The 16,505-nt window shown below is 36.0% G+C and overlaps 1 long non-coding RNA gene across 3 annotated transcripts in view; it reads right to left on the minus strand.

Annotated features, from left to right (window-relative positions):
• The window catches only part of LOC310894739, a 73,068-nt gene that overhangs the window by 3,440 nt on the left and 53,123 nt on the right, over positions 1-16,505 (minus strand). For 2 of the 3 annotated variants that reach the window (XR_014580129.1, XR_014580130.1), the window contains 3 exons: positions 3,273-3,344; positions 1,418-1,559; positions 598-684 (listed from right to left, as the gene is read on the minus strand). This is a non-coding gene — a long non-coding RNA (uncharacterized lncRNA). The remainder of the gene's footprint in view (positions 1-597; positions 685-1,417; positions 1,560-3,272; positions 3,345-16,505) is intronic. The other variant, XR_014580128.1, reaches the window with a different exon arrangement.

Genomic DNA, 16,505 nt, shown 5'->3' on the forward strand with positions numbered 1-16,505 from the left:
TCACAACAGCAGGCGAAAAGTGTTTAGTGAAAGAACATCCTGTCTCTGATCCCTGCAAGCAAACCCTAAGGGGAAAAAAAAGTGACACCAAAAACGTAGCACTAAATGCACTGAGAATGACATTTTTTCATCAAACGCTTCTATATCTGCTCTAATATTGCTATGGTGAAGAAATAAAGTTTATTAAGAAAAATATATTAAACATTCTATTTATTTTTATTTAAGAAAGCTATTGCTATTTCTTTGTCACCTGTCAGCACAGGGAACTGCCAATGACAGTTCTGCATTGCAGTCACTTCCTGGCTTGTTTTCTATTCCAGGAAGCCAAAGCAGAACATAAAAAAATAATAATAAAAAAAAATCTATCAAGACTATCAAGAAATAATTTCAGTACTCCTAAGGTAATTTTTCTCTGTGGAAAAACTAAATGTGTTCCAATTAACACTGCACTTCTTTGAAGGGAAGCTGGTGTTAGCAGGCATGAAGAAAAGGTCAACAGAAACCTCTGATCCAGCAAAATCAAAGGGACTGCAATTTGAAATGAATTAGGCCATGTAAAGACCAAAAAACATAGGCTACCAGAGTCATAGTCCTCACCTCTAGTTTTGTTTTTGTCCATAGAGAAATAACTTAATTGATTGTTTCTTTTTCTCCACTGATTCAGTTGCATGGTACTACTGTCACCTGCATAAAGGAGGAAAAATTCACCTTATTCATCTAGCTTATATTTTGTCACAACATCCAGTAATCAGATGGCCTAAGAATTATGACAATTACTTATTTCAGCAGATCTGAAAGAACAGTCTAGAGGACCCAATAAGGCCTGAAGCTGGGGATCTTCTAAAAGCAGCCATGAGAAATACTAGTCAAATACTTAAACAGAATTTTTGTGATCTGAATCTATCGCAATAGATCACAATGTTTGCAAAGCTGACTTTGGCTCTTCTGTGCTTTTCTTAGACTTGTGCATCTGTGAATATTTAAAAGATGGTTTAAGTAGAAGTTTGAGAGTTTGAATTTGTCTTAAATATTTTGTTGATTAGTAAGTTTTAATACATGAGCAGTGGCAATGTTGAATTTTGCATGATATCATTTCTGTAACTCCAAGATAGACAGGACTTATTTGAAGTTGAAAAGACTGTTATTTCATTTGGGGAAAGATAAATACCCAAGAAAATGCTGAGCTATCAAAACAATTCTGAGATACAAATTACATCCTGAACTAATCATTCGCATTCACTGCCAAAAGCATCTTCCTTCCTTGCTTACAGTATTAGAAGTAGCAGCTGCTGTTGAAATCTCCCCTGGAGATTGTTAGGATCTGCACGAGAGAAGCTGTGTGCTGGAGGCCAATTTTGAAAAATAACAACTGTAACTTTGTTGTACATAGATAACGATGCAAAAAGGCAGTACCTACCTTCAGACATGTCAGCTGATGGTGGTCTTTTTAATAATGATTTATCTAGCCACCCATCTAGACAAACCATTTTACAAAGTGCTTCTGCAGCAACAGGAGACTCCATTTCCCTGCTCCCATACGTTAGTACATAAGGCATTCACTGCAAGACATAAAGTATTAACTGTAAAAAATTACCCTTACATTGCTCCTCTTGCTGAGGTCGCATTTCCTTCTAGATGACTTTAGAGACCTAGTTTGGTTCCCAAAGTCAATGAAGAACTCTTTTAATTTGGGTCCATTGATGTGACTGTTTATGAACACACATTTTTTTTCCCGAGGCCACAAACACTGCAGACGTATGTTCACGTGAGGAACCCTCTGATAGGCAGAATTCCACAATATACAGTATAAGCCTTGGACTGCAGGGGTTGAAGCAATGTTTTTTATTGCTGTAAGATTTTTCATCCAATCTTCAATGACAGTTACAGGGGAACTTCATTTTAGACACCTTAATAGTCGGGAAAAAAGGGAATGAGGTTTCCACTCAAATTATGTTGCTTCATGGTATCTTAGTTTACCACCTAAAACCAGACACTTGAACAACAATTGTTTTGCAAAATACAGTTCATGTTAGCTTTGGTGTAATTAAGGTCAGAGCTAATTTAATCATTGTTTATTTTGAGCTGAACATCCAAATAAATTTCTGTGGGATAAATTAAATATTGATAAAGAATAAGGTATTTCAAAGTAGGAATCAGTAACAATAAGAAAAGTCTGTTTAAAAAATAAAATTCAGAAGATATCAAAAAAATAAATTGAGAAAGAGTGCTTTCTTTTAAAACCACATTATTTATCAAAGTTCTTGTGCCTTCTCTACTCACTCTTATTTCCATATACTGACAGATTTAGTGAAGGCTAATGCTCAGTTTAAGTTTTCATTATGCTACTGATTTAAAATAAAATAATAATAATAATAAACATCAGATTTTTTGTCTATCTCCATACTGTTATCTGTGGAAGCCACACTGGATTCTGAGAAAAGCAGATCATAGCTTCAGTGATTTTTTTGTGCAGTAAGTAATTAGTAGTATACTGCTCATGTTCCTTGCTTTGGACCTTGATTATTATGTATTCTTTATGGTGATCAATTCTTGAATTAGAGTATTGAGAAGAGGTAATAAAAATCTCTGAATCAGAGAGTATATGGTAAAATGCGTAATAATAATAATAATCCCAAGTATTTACAGCATCAAATCTTACTCCCAGTTTGGAATATTATTTCATGGAGAAATAGGATTTTTTCCTCTTTTGTATTTTTTCCTCAATACTGTATTTTGTAATAAAAAGAGAAAAAAAAAAATCCGAATTACCTAAGTGTGAATGTAATTGCAACAAAACATCTTTACAAAAACAAATACAGTTAATTACTGAAACCTTAATATAAAAGCACTGGAGAATCTACCATGAGGGGGTCAGGGGAAGATAAAGAAGGTTACTATTTTTTTTCCTTCTCCAATTACCATATGCTTTCTATTACGTAAATCCAAATCTTCGGAGGAGATGATGATCTTCATAAATTTCTCCTGCAGTATGACTGCAGTTTGGCTCAGTTAATGTTGCCCTCATAAGCCATGGCTCTCATGAGGGAGACTAGAAATGCTGGTCTGGGAGTTAAGCTATTTGGATCTCTGTCTATTGGCATTGAAAATAATCTACTCTACTTTCACTGCCTCTAGTATGAGTATGTGCTGCTTGAAAACTGTAGTGACAGGAGTCAGGGTTTGCAGAAGGAAAAAACCAGCGCTTTGTCTGCCTGTGCCTTACTTAGTGCAGGTTCCTAAAATACTCCATATCCAGCACAATAGCTGCTTACCTGTAAACATAGTCTTCCCCATATTAATAACATCTAGTGTGAGCTTGCTAGTCATTTCACGTTAATCAAAGCCTGGAATACAGCCAAATGAAGTTAACAGATTTACTCTGGTGTAAATACAGTGTAACAGAAATTACTTTTGTATGCAGGTTGACTTGTCCTGTTTTCCAAATTTCTTTGCCCATGCATGTAGTGAACCACTTGATATGCTACTCATAGCTAAAACCTATCGTGCAGAAATTGAAATTTGAATCCATTTTCTCTTACCCAGTTGCTCCCATGTGTCAAAGGAGGTTAGACATATGCTGCTGGTATTTCTTCCCAGACATATCTTTTCAGTTGTACATTTGTCTATGTCCAAAACTATTTCTATCTACTTCTCTGTATGTCAACTCACTAGAAATTTTAGCTATACCCTTGTTACAAACATAACTCTGTATCATGCAGAACTATAGGTAACCTTTCCTGCTTTTTTTTTTCCAAGTTCTGCTTTCACAGCGAATAATGCTCTCTGCCAGAAGAAATTAAGATAAAACAAATGCTAAATGTTATACTTATCCAGCTGTGCAAAGTTCCTATAACAGAAACAATTACATACATTAACCAAAACCATTCAAGTAAACTATTTGAACTGAACTGCTGATATTTTAAGTCAGTGGAATTAACACTGTTTGTTTGTTTGTTTGTTTGTTTTTTCTGCTTATAAAAAATGGGGACAATGTCAACAAGTAAATGATATTTTCATAGTATCTGAGAAAAGTTATGTTTTATATTGTAAATGGCTGTTCTGATGGTGAAAAAAATACAAATAAAAAAAAAAGTCAATGTCAAGTCATTAGAACAATAAAAAACTAGAAATTCAATATAAGTCCTCTAAAGAAAAATATTAAATAATTAAAAAATTAATTTGACAAACACTATTTCCACAGGATATTTACCCAGAGGAGATAATGAATATTTAATTTAACATACATTTTTATGGAATAAAAGAATAGCAAGGTAATTCCTTTATTATCAAAAATTAGGATGAATGAATCTCAAAAGTAGCGAGTGATACACAGTTGGGAACCCAGTGCTTAAAAATGATATTGCTAAGAAGGTCATTATGTTAATCTCATGGTGCTTCCTAAATGAAAATGACTGGGTTCAACACAGCATTGTGTAATTAACAATTTAGTAACCCAGTGGCTACTGTATCACTGGTTTCATATCAAACATTTTCTTAACCCATGTAATGCCTTGCTGTGCCCATACATGAAAGTACTAGATTTTTACCATGCACAAAAACACTGGAAAGAAATCATGCCTGACAACAGCTGAAATTGCAACACTGACAGTGCCCTTCTCCAGTTCTGATGGATACTCTGAAATATAAGAAAAGCTATCTGGAGAGAATCTACCATCATTAAAAACCTCGTACTAGAAATTAAATAAGAAAAGCAAGACAACTGTTGTCATAGTTTCAACGTGAACTTCTCACGGACTTAAGTGTATTTAAGATTTCACTATAAGTAGCTCAATACAGAAATGGCTCAAGTTAGAAGGAAGACAGTGAGAAATCTGTTTAAAATAGATGGTTTGAGAAATGAAAGAATGCAATAAAGGGAATGTTCAGATCATTACATATTTACTCACTGGACTGTAAAAAAATAAAATCTAATGACATATAGTCAGAAGAATTCTATGCAATTAATAAAGTGAGACTAATCCTCAGATGACACATGTTACAAATTGATTGTGGTTATGAGTTATGTGGAGATTCACTGATTTATGGCAACTTAGCTTAATTAACATACATTTCCAAATAGAAATTATTCCTACCAAATTATCTACAGTATTCCGAATTTTCAGGTCCGATGCTTCCAAAAATGGAGAGTTTGTAACTCTGTTCATTATTTCATGCATGCTTCAGAAATTTTAGATAGCAAAGGATGAGTTAACTTTAAAGAAATGCCATAATAATAGCAGTCTGAAGAGAGAAGTTCCTTAAAAATGACTCATAGGTACCTAGATGCAGAAAAAGGCCATTGATCATAAATGAATGGAAGATACCATTATGTATGACTTAAAAGTTCCCTATTACAAAGGTGGTGTTTCTTAGATGAGGGTGAAGAGTCTTGTTAAACTCAGATTAATGAGGTGACAAATACACAACCATTACTATATCCAGAGACTTGTAACTGGAAAGGTTTAAGACATCCACAGACTTCTCTTAAAAGGAGACAGGGAAAAATCAAACAAACAATCAAAAAGCCCACCACCAAAACCAACAAAACAGATCTGGGGGAAGGTCAAGAACATTTAATAAGCATGTCCTTGTTTTTCTGCCAGTAGCAGATTTACTTAAAATCATGCTATAAAATATAAAGGAAAATAAAGAGTGAAAAATAAAATAAAATAAAGTTGGAAGTTGGAAGAGTTAGAAACAAAAGGAAGAAAGGAGGGAGACAAAGGTGGAAGTGACAAGCCCTTATGAATTAGAACTGAAAAATCAGAGTATTGGTCTCCTAGTGTCAGTTTCCACTAACTGGTTTTACATATTTACTTATGTAAGACAGGTGCCACAATACTTATGTAGTTTGTACAGTCATTTTAAAATATCATGAGAAAGCTATTTTCACCAAGTGATGCTTCCAGTTATCCTTTCCCTTATTGCAATACCTGCTTATGCTACTGCACTGAATGGTCACATTTGTTCTTTCTCCCCAGTATCAGGCACCCACCATTTTACTGGTGCTTTCATATTTGCTGCAGAAAATCAACAGTACTGTGCAACATGACTGCTAATTAAGCCTGCTTAACATAAAATAAAATGAAGTTATTTGTAGTCCAGATCAGTTCTTCTGTTAAACTTCTGGTGCGTCACCATAAAACAAACAAACAAAGAAACAAACAAACAAAAACCCAACTGGAATGAGAGAAAAAAGAGATGGGGTTGGGGTGGCAGCAAATGACAGGTGCGAAGTACTTTAATCTGGAATCACTTTAAAGGAAGCAATTCTCTTAGGCTGCAAGGAACAGTAAATGACACAGAAGCAGCTCTGAAGCCTAATGAGAGAAAAAAAGCCAAGTGTGGGGAGATCAGACTGCATTTTTAAACAGAGATAGTAAGTTACATGGAGAGGTAAAATAAGCATAAATGTAAAGAGCACTGCTCAGGTACCGTTCTCCTGCAGTGCGTGACACACAGTGTGCAGCGATGTCCTCAGCCCCTCCTGAGAAGGAGCACAGGATGAGTAAGCAGCTTACACAACTCCGAGCAGCAGAAGCAAATTAACAAATCTGAGGGACACACAAAGAAGCAGCTAGTCAAAAATCATAACCATAAAGCATGGGGCAAGCTAAGGACTATAGGGTTAGTGGCTAGAATCAAATTCAACACACTGTGTAAAGGCAATAAAGTAAGGCAAATGAAATTCCAGGAAGTGAGAAGAGAAACGCTGAGTGACCAGCTAGATATCTTTTTCCTGGTGCTCAACAAGGGCACTAATGAGGCCATATTTGAAATGTTGCATTGATTTTCTGTCTGATTCATTATCCTACAGATAAATACGACTTTATGGAAAAGCTACAGATTTGGCAGACAGCTGACTACATACATATCTGTAAAGTAAGCAAGACCAGGAAAGGGGCTGTAGGGCTAGCATGTGATTGTCCACACTTTAACCCTTAGCTTGCTTTCCAGGCACTGCAATGTTGAGGAGTTCAGCTAAATAAACTCAGGGCCCAGTTTGATGCAGCACATTTGTGTAACTTTGCCTCTGTTTCACTAAGGAAACCATTACAGACCTTCAAGAGATGTGTAAGTTAAAACAGTACAAGAAAAGGGAAAATACAAAAGTGAAATTTTGTAGGTGGCAAGCTTTATAGCCTCTTCTAAGAATGAGTTTCATTTTCCATCCATGCCGATTTATTTACTCTCTCTCAGTCAATGTACCTCCTGGATCTCCTGGTCAGCCTTCTACTTACGCACAAGTTCCTTTCTTCACTCTGGGGTCCCAAATTCCTGTCAGCCCTTTACAAACCTGGTAAACATCTCTGTAGGGAGCATGGAGTTTGCCTTCATGCAGAGAAAGACAAGTATTGCTTCAGCATCTGGTAACTGGGTTGTGAATTCCAGCATAAATTCCTGAGCCACCGGTCCCCTACCCAACAATGAACAATTGCAAAACATACAGATAGACGTTTAGATTTAGAGATGTTTTTGAACAGATGCATTTGAAAAATTATAGGAATATGTCGTGGTCTTTGTAAGGATGTTCTATACTTGTACCAGGTGTAAGAAGATTAACAGAAACAAAGTAGAAGAAACTTTGAAAGTATATAATTGAAAGACTATAAGAATAGTTTGGTTTTAAGGTTTAGACCAGATATAAAAGGACATATAACAGTTTAAGAGGAGACAATAAAATATCAGTTCTCAACCAATACATGTGAATATTTCTTTATACTATTCAAGATAAGAAAACTGTTTTCAAAACGTGACAGTCTCTGCGGTAGTTCTTTAATGTAGTTCTTAAGTGGGTGAAATGTGATAGATATCGTAAAAGAGAAATGCATTTAATATTTGCCCCTGGACCACTCAAAAGTGGACAGGCGTTTTTAAATGCCATGTTAAGTTGAAGATAAGACTAATAAATTAGAAATAGCTTGAAACTGCACTCCAGGAAGTCTGTTTAGGAATTTCTTTAGCACAAAATAAAGAGCGGTGAGATTCACCCCTATGGAAGGTGCCTTCATGAAGGCAATTACACGTCACATAAGTTCTAATTAATCTCCATCCACACATGGGTGATTTTTGTCCAAGAGTGACTATAGGAAAATGTATTCTGATTAGCCCATGGCTAGACTGATGGGTTTTCTATGACTTTACTGCCCATATGTGAATGATCCATATCTGAATTATTTCTGGCCTTGGTTAGTGGGAGAATTGATTTAATACGAATACTAGCAATTTCCAGAACAGAAAAGCTAACCTAACAAACATTTTCTTGGATTTAAAATGTCTTAAAACAATTTGAGATTTCTTTCTTTTAAAACACATCAGCTTCTCCAGTAGTTTTATAAAAATCTTGTTAATCCTCAATAAGCTGACATAGCATGAAATTCATCTTTATTACCATAGTAAAGCCATGAAATCCTTCATCTGCTGCCATGATCTATACAAGCCAGTATATGGAAGAACTAATTAATGTTAGACTTTTCTGCAGGTACGAGTAGAAGAAGAGCAAGATTATCCACATCATCCACCCAGCTAGCATGTCACGGAGTCACTGGACCTAGCTCTTATCTGATTTTCTCCCGTTGTGGTCAGTGCTGCAAACAGTCAGCCTGTTAGTTTCAGTCAAGCCCCATCTGGGGTTCCTGGATCAGATGAACATTTTGAAGCTGCCACCTACCTCTTTGCCCTTCATATGCTGGGCATAGTAATATTTCTGGCATGCTGTTTGAGTATAACTTACAAATCACGTATCAAATGAGTTCTGACAGTCAGTTACAATGCAAGGCATGCTGCCTTTTGAGAAGTTTATCCAAGGAGGAGCTCAGCTTCAGAGTTTTGGCTTTTGGTTCTCTGTTAGCTCCCCTGCTGCAACCTGTGCAGTACCAGATGCAGTGGGATGGTGCAAGTTATATTATGACTTACTCCCAGCACCTGTACTTTTAAACAGTCACTTAATACAAGTTTAAAAGTATAGATTCTCCCATTTTTCCACCAGTGTGTGGAAGAAAAATAAAATCTATTCAAGAAAAAATAATAAACAATTTTAAAAATGTGACGTTATGGTGAAATTTATACAGCAACACATCTGTAAAAGAAAAGATTTCAGCTGCAGTTCCTCAACAATGAATGACCTAGTCTCAGCTTCTGTAGTTCTTTCTTTTTCACACAAGAAACCCTACCTATTTATTAAATCCTAGACAAGATTTTCTTTGAGACTCTAACAAATCCTGAAAGCTTCATGACCTTTCTGCAGAAGTTTGATTTTCACCTATGATATTCATGAGCAAATACAGGCCCTTGCTCTAAAAGAGATATAAACAAAGCTGACCTACAATGTTTATCAGCATTTTTCTGTTAATGAGAACAATGAATAAAACAACTACTTATTATTTTAAAATAATAGATATCATAGATTCCTTTTCGAGAGGAATAGAGGGGTTCTTTGTCAGAAAAAAAAAAAAAAGTTAAATGAAGGTAAAGGTATTTTAGACTTTAATTCATTAATGCCTGTAAAAGTATTTATATCTCCACTTGGAATGTGCTGCAGGGGCATAAAGCATTATTACTAAGCATATTACAACAGCTAAAAGTCCCATACACATTTTTAACATCACAAACTAAAACAGCTGCATATAATGTTTATCTGTTAGAAATAAAAACACCACCTGGTTCTTCCTCACTGTTAAAAAGATTGCAGAGATATACCATAGAATATATGACAGATTCTTTTTTAGAGCTTTTGAATTTATTGTTTGGTGTCCTTTATTCCATTAAGCAGTGGTTTAAAGGCATATGATTAACATAAAGCATTTTTATGAAATATTTTAGGGAAGATAGCACTGTCTCTGCCCAGAACAATGCAGAGGCTTCATCACAGACATTTGCTGGCCTGAACTGCAGTAGCTCAGTTACCAGGTGATAGTGAAGACCTGCTCTGACATGAGAGTGGATGATCCTCAGGGTTTCTTGCAAGCTTCTGCCTGTGTGCAGTTGTCGTCCTTCCTCTCTTACTAACTACCAACAGCCTCACTCCTTTACCTCAGTCCGTTCATGACCCCAAAACTGGCCACCTGCCCCAAACTGACTATCACCCTTTGGTCCCCTAATGCTACTCTCTAGCTCCCCATGAACAATTGGATTTTCTAGTGCTTGGTGTGCTTGTCAGAATCAAATAAATAAATAATAAGGCTGGGTGCTGTTCAATAGGATTAGCATGCAACAGGAAGAAGCCCATAAGTAATCAGTTTTCAAAAAAAAAAAAAAAGAAAAGGCACCAAATGACCCCACCTAGTAATTTCAGGACCAACTTTCTAGTACTGAATCCAGATCTCTGTCAGCCAGAGGTGCTGGTGGTGCTGAGAATACCTTAAAAAGGAAAAACTAGCTCATTTTGTAAAATTGATATCTTACAAATATGGATAGATACTTAGATTAACTCTGTTTTAATAGAATTTACGAATAATAGCGGAAATTCTAAACCAAGCACATCTCTGCAGCTCCAAGTGATTAAAAATTAGTCATGAAATGCCAGAATGAGTAATTTAACAGTACAACTACTTCAGCCATACTACAACAGCTAATGCTTTTTTAATATGCTATTGCTGTTATAAAAATGCAAGCCACTCATTAACTGTCTGTAACGATTTTTATGGATTTATTGCTTAATTAGATTTGCACCTTTATTTGACAGGGGTTATTGAATATAGCGTGTACTCCTCTCAAGTCGGTGTAAAAGTCTAAGCCAGTTTTTATAGGAGCCTATATTAAAAAGTGATTCAATGATAAAATATAATGTACTAACTCACTTCAGGGAGTTTTAGTACAGACTATTTTAACAAGTAGCTATTTACATGTTTTCATCACTTTCCCAGACATTTTTCTGATGAAAAGAATACATTTTTAAATACTATATGAGGAGTTTTTCTCCCTCAAAATAAATAAATAAATAAATAAATAAAAATCTGCTCCTCCTCTGTGATGCTGCGTTTAAGTCAAAATGTTGAATTTACAGTTCCTTCCACAAAGAGAGACAGTGGGTACCATGAATGTAACAATCCCACAGCTCTTCTGGGCCAGGCAGAAAGGGAACATGCTTTATCAGATGACTTCTAACTTCTAACTTAGCCTCTGATTTTAGAGGTTACCCACAATGGAGGGAAATAAATATTTTTACAAATACCTGTGAATTGCAGAGAGAAACATCCAGACCAATATCTGGAGTAGGACAACATAATCCCTAATTAGTTGCACTGACTTTTTCTCATGTGGACTTTGATAATTGGATGCCAACCATAATCAATAGACATTGAGCCCAATTCTGATTGTCATACTCATTGCTTGTATTGCTGTGTTGAAGTAACCAGGATGCAGATTTAACCTCTGGTGATAGCACTCTCCCACCTGTGCTAATTCTCTCTTGCCACCCCATTGTTCAATCTCCCTACAGGTCCTGCAGTGAATTTAGCATCAGCCCAGTATATTGCCATTCGGCAGTAACTAGCATTTGTCAGTCAGCAGACATGCCTGCAGTGTGAGCATATAAATATGGGCCTCATAAGCATTTCCAAGTCTCATGGAATTATTCTAGTCAGTGTGATATTTCTGGCTTGTGAAGTACTGTAATTCTCACATGAATTTTATTGACTCTGGCACAGATAAGGAGAAATACAGATAATAAAATTACAGAGGATATGAAAACTATGAGGTAGAAACACAAGGATTAATGACACAAACTGTGGCAAGTCTTCAAAGTGGTCTGAGGTCTCTGGTGCTTAGAATGAAATCCCATTTTGCTGAGGGCACAACAAAATGCCTATGCCTCACAGCAACTGTGTTTGGAAAGCTTAAAATATTTTTTTTATGCTTCCCTTAGCATGGGCATGAATCTCCAACTTTGATTCATAGTCTAAGAAGATATTCTTTTTTAAAGCTGGGTGAGAAAAAAAAAATTAATTAATTTTACATTTAAAAAAAAAAAAGAAAGTGCTTTGAAATTTCCAGACTAAAAGAAAAGATTTATATAAAGTTAACAGAAGTAATCAGAAGTTTGAATGCAAAACAAGTGGGAGTAGTTTTCAACACAAATGTAATATTTGGTTATAGGAATGGCTGAAAAAATGAAAGAAGGGTTATAAATACATTCAAACAAATATTTGTGTGAATAAATTTGTGGGCCAAAAAAAAGGTAACCAGGATGAAAATTGATAAAATTTTAAACAGATTGTTTCTTAAGTTTCTTCACGTAGAGAGAGATCCTTGGGAAGTAGAAGCACTTAGAAAATAGCCATCAAAATTGCTACAAACACTGGGGTGTGCACAGCACTAGGGAAGCAAGAGTGAAAAATGTCATGCATTTCACATCAGAAGCTCTAAACAATTGAAAAGCCTGTATGAGAAAGACTTGCAGGTAACAAGTATTTCATCAGAACCTACAATAGGATAATGGTAGGCAATCTTGCCTACAATAGGACAAAATTATTTCCATCGTCATCCTACTGGACTGACTGTTATGACATGCCATTTGACTGAATTTGTGGAACTAGGCTAGACTATCTCTCCCTTGGAAACCAGGTTTGAGCAACAATATTTTCAATAATCTGCTGGTAACATTTTTTCGAAAAGTAAACCAGAGTGATATAACAACAACCTGTTAGGTCCTAGACTATATTTCTGTATTCATATTGAGAAGCTCTTGAAATGATGAATGCAAAGATCTGGCTGTCTGGCTCCCTTGTAAACTCCCCTCCCAGCAACTCCTAGTTCTCTTCTCCTAGGGCCATACATAACGGTTAAGATATTTTTTTCTCCTAGCCTCTACCATACTCTGTTTACTAGACCCACCCCAGACACTAACAAGTCAGCACAAAGAAGGCAGAGATGTTGGCTAATGCATGGGCAGTGTCCCTCTGGGCACAGATTTGAGGGACAGAGGTCGTAGCCTACCATCTCTCCCTCCACACAGGGTCTGCTGTGACATAGATTGATGTTTGTGTTCAGTGAGATTATTCAGGTGACTGAATTTATTTACAGTGATGACCAACTGTAGCCTTGAAAGTATGACCATGTTGCAGAAAATAACAGGCCATTTTAGTATAATGACTGTACAAAACGGTGAGCTGGGTGTTGTTACTGCTAGAGGGGACCAACACTTCCTTCGGTTTCATTTTTATCTTTTTTTTTTTTTCTCTTTTTTTTTTCCAGTTATACAATCTGGTATTCAGGACGCTTTATCATTCTGTGTGGAACCCTTTTGAAAAGCAATAGATTTCAGAACCTCAAACTGCACCATTTCAGTTATGGTTACATTTCTGAAAATAAACTTTTGAAGGATCTTTTTTTCTTTCTTAATAACTTTAGCTTCATTAGCAACTTTGCAGTTGGCACTGATGTTTGATAATTATAAATGTTTTTACAAAGAGGTGGCCTACATAAGGGCATTAGAAAGAAATCATATCTGTAGCTTACCTTTGCCAGAACTGTCCACTGACAAAGCACAGACTTGCAAATTTATTGCCATAGGACATGATCACATCAAAAATACCATCCTAATAAAATAACATTTAAAAATTTTTAAACATCATGGACAACAAACACCTTTAAAGAGAGAACAGATGCAATTTAAAATATACGGGGCCTACCCAGTACCCATTCAGACACAGAAACACTGCAAAGCTTTCAAATCACATCTCAGTCACTTAAGCAGACATTCCTCATATTATTTGCAGAAAAGATGAAAAAATAATGTATGTGTGACTAATTAGAGAGGCTAGCATATGATTTCTAATGATGGAATGTCCATGAACAAGTAGGTATTCCTCAGAATTATATATGGCCTCTGTCAGTCACAATTACTCAGGTAGATAGATAAAGTCATGTGATGTTACTTCTAGTTCTTAACTGGATAAGTGCAATTATAGAGCTGATGAAACTCAATCTCTTAAATGGAGAAAACAGATATTCGGCATTAGAAGTTAAAAACTATATATATATCTTTCCCATTGTGGTGCTTGCTTGAGGCACGTTTCCTTGAAAAATTAGACTATTGCAAAATTTATTGACTACGTTAGAAGTTTAAATTTAATTTTGTCTCATCACATTCATATAAAGTAATTCTTCATGTCTGGTTTTAACTGCAACAATGAGGCCAGACGCTTTTCTGATTTATTTGGTTGTCTAAACTCTGGCATAGAGAACAAGTGCTTTGGAGCCCCTGTGCCCCACAAGTATTATATCGTTTCAGCATGCATGAATTTAAAATACACTATCAGTTGCACATGAAAGTTTAAAATCTACCTTCTATAACCACATATTTATACAAACTTTATTGGTAATCACATATAAAATTGGAACAAATATAACTAAAGCACATGGATCATTTGTGTGAGTATTCCCAGACACGATTTTATTTTAGAAGCTCGACAATAATTTATTCTTTAAGGGATACTCTTTCTGACCTGCCAGGCCCCAGCATTCTGCTTTCAAAACTCCCTCAGGATCTATCCTACACACTTGACCTAGCTTATGTGGGAAGCCATAATCTTTTATGCTCCGCTCCTAGATCTCTTTAGGCCAGAAGGGACTTCTCTGGCTGTTTCATCTGTCTTCCCACATAACACGAGCACAGAAGACTCTACCAGTAATTTCTGCTTCAGCCCATCACTTTCATTTGAATGGTAGCTTCTCTTTTATAGAAGACACAAAATCCTGAAAGCCAAAACATACTGCAAAAGTGGCCATTTGTCAATGCTGGCTAAAGCTCCTGGCTCCTTTAAGCCTCAAGCAAATTACTTAATCAGAAGATCTCAGCACTACAGCTGCTCTCTAGGAATAACCTTATTTTCTGTCACTTACTACATAATTCAGAATTTGATGTTCTTTCTTCCACACTGCTTGAGTCTTTTCCACTGGCCACTTCTTAAGTGACCTCACAGCAAGGAGTAAATGCTTCTGTACCACCTCTCATGGTGGGCTCTGTCAGTCGTGGTTGGAAGTAATACATGAGAAAAACCTTCTTTCCACAGCATCTGGCATTTTCTCACAGGGCAGGAAGCTCTTCCTGATCTTCAAATATTTGGTGTCAGGGTGTGAATGGCTGGATAAGTAGCAGAGTCGTACTGTATATTTCTGTGGAGTGTCTCCTCATTGTATATTTATGGGGCTACTTTTTGTTTCTCTCACTGACAGGGACCTTTGTTTGCCTTAAAGATTATCTCAGAATGAGTAGAAGGAGAAATGTCACCAGGGAAAGGGGCTGGAATTGGAAGCAAGATAAGTGTAGTTGATTTGTCTACACTGTTAGTTACTGCTGGAAGAGAAAATAGAGGTTTTATTCTGCCATGTGTTGAATGCTCTGGCTATTATTCAGCAGAACACTTAACGCCCAGGCTTACTTTTAGACATGCTAAGTGTCATCATGGCCTTTGAAAGGATAATGACTGTCCTAAATCCTCACCTCCTTATTTTTCCACTCATGAAGTTATTTACATGATTATGGCATTTAGCAGTTGAGCCAGTATATACTGAAGGTACATGTCTTTGCTGCATAACAGGAACAGAGAGAAACCAGAGCAGTCTAGAGAATGATTTCATACTAGCAAAACAGAGCATGGGCAAGCCCGGTATAGTTACCCCACACTATGGGTTTATCTCACAGCATTTCTGCATTGTACTTCATACACATCTGTGACTCCATACACCATCCCTACAGACTTGAAAAGTACCAAAAGCAGTATTATGTAAAATATTTCCCTTTCTTCAGTTTGCATTTCTCATTCACACCATGCACAAACTTTCCTTCTAGAAAGGACATTTGCTGTCTGTAATCTGATTTATACGAGTGACCCTTTATGTCACCTATTAAGGCCATCTGTAATTCAAAAAAACTGTACAAAATTCCAATAAGAATTAAGACCTATCTGTACCAAGTTCCTTAAAAGTATATAACCAGCCTGTACCTCCAAAGAGCTCATGGATAGGAGGGGTTAAAAATCTAGAGACAGAGTACATAAAAATAAACAGCTATGAAATAGGGGATCATCAGGTTAAACAGTGAAGTGTACTTGTAATACATTCACAAGTAGATGTGATATCAGGCATCATTAATTAATGACAGGATTTCAAAACCAATTTCATTTCATTTCATTTTCAGAATTTCATTTCTAGATTCTTAGATGAAATGTTCTCTGTCTTTAAAGTACATGTTCATGATTAAGTGTTAAAAATCTTTAAGCAACAAAAATAGTACAGTCTACGAATTAAGCAGGTTCATCACTAATTAAAGGCAATGTAAGTATAGCTATAAGAGTCTGTTTTATTCTATGGCTTAGAAAAGAGCATCTGACAAAATACAGAACTGGGAAAACTGTATCTTACTGTTTACATTGCTTGTTATAAATACAGCATTGATATTATCATTCCTTGCTTGGTTGTTGACATGTTGGCATAGTTCATTGTGATGTTCTGGAAAATATCTGAAAAAGCAAACTGAAGAGCTTAAACAAATACACATCAAG

Source organism: Anser anser (genome assembly GCF_964211835.1).
Source record: "Anser anser genome assembly, chromosome: 2".
In the NCBI taxonomy this organism is placed as follows: domain Eukaryota; kingdom Metazoa; phylum Chordata; class Aves; order Anseriformes; family Anatidae; genus Anser; species Anser anser.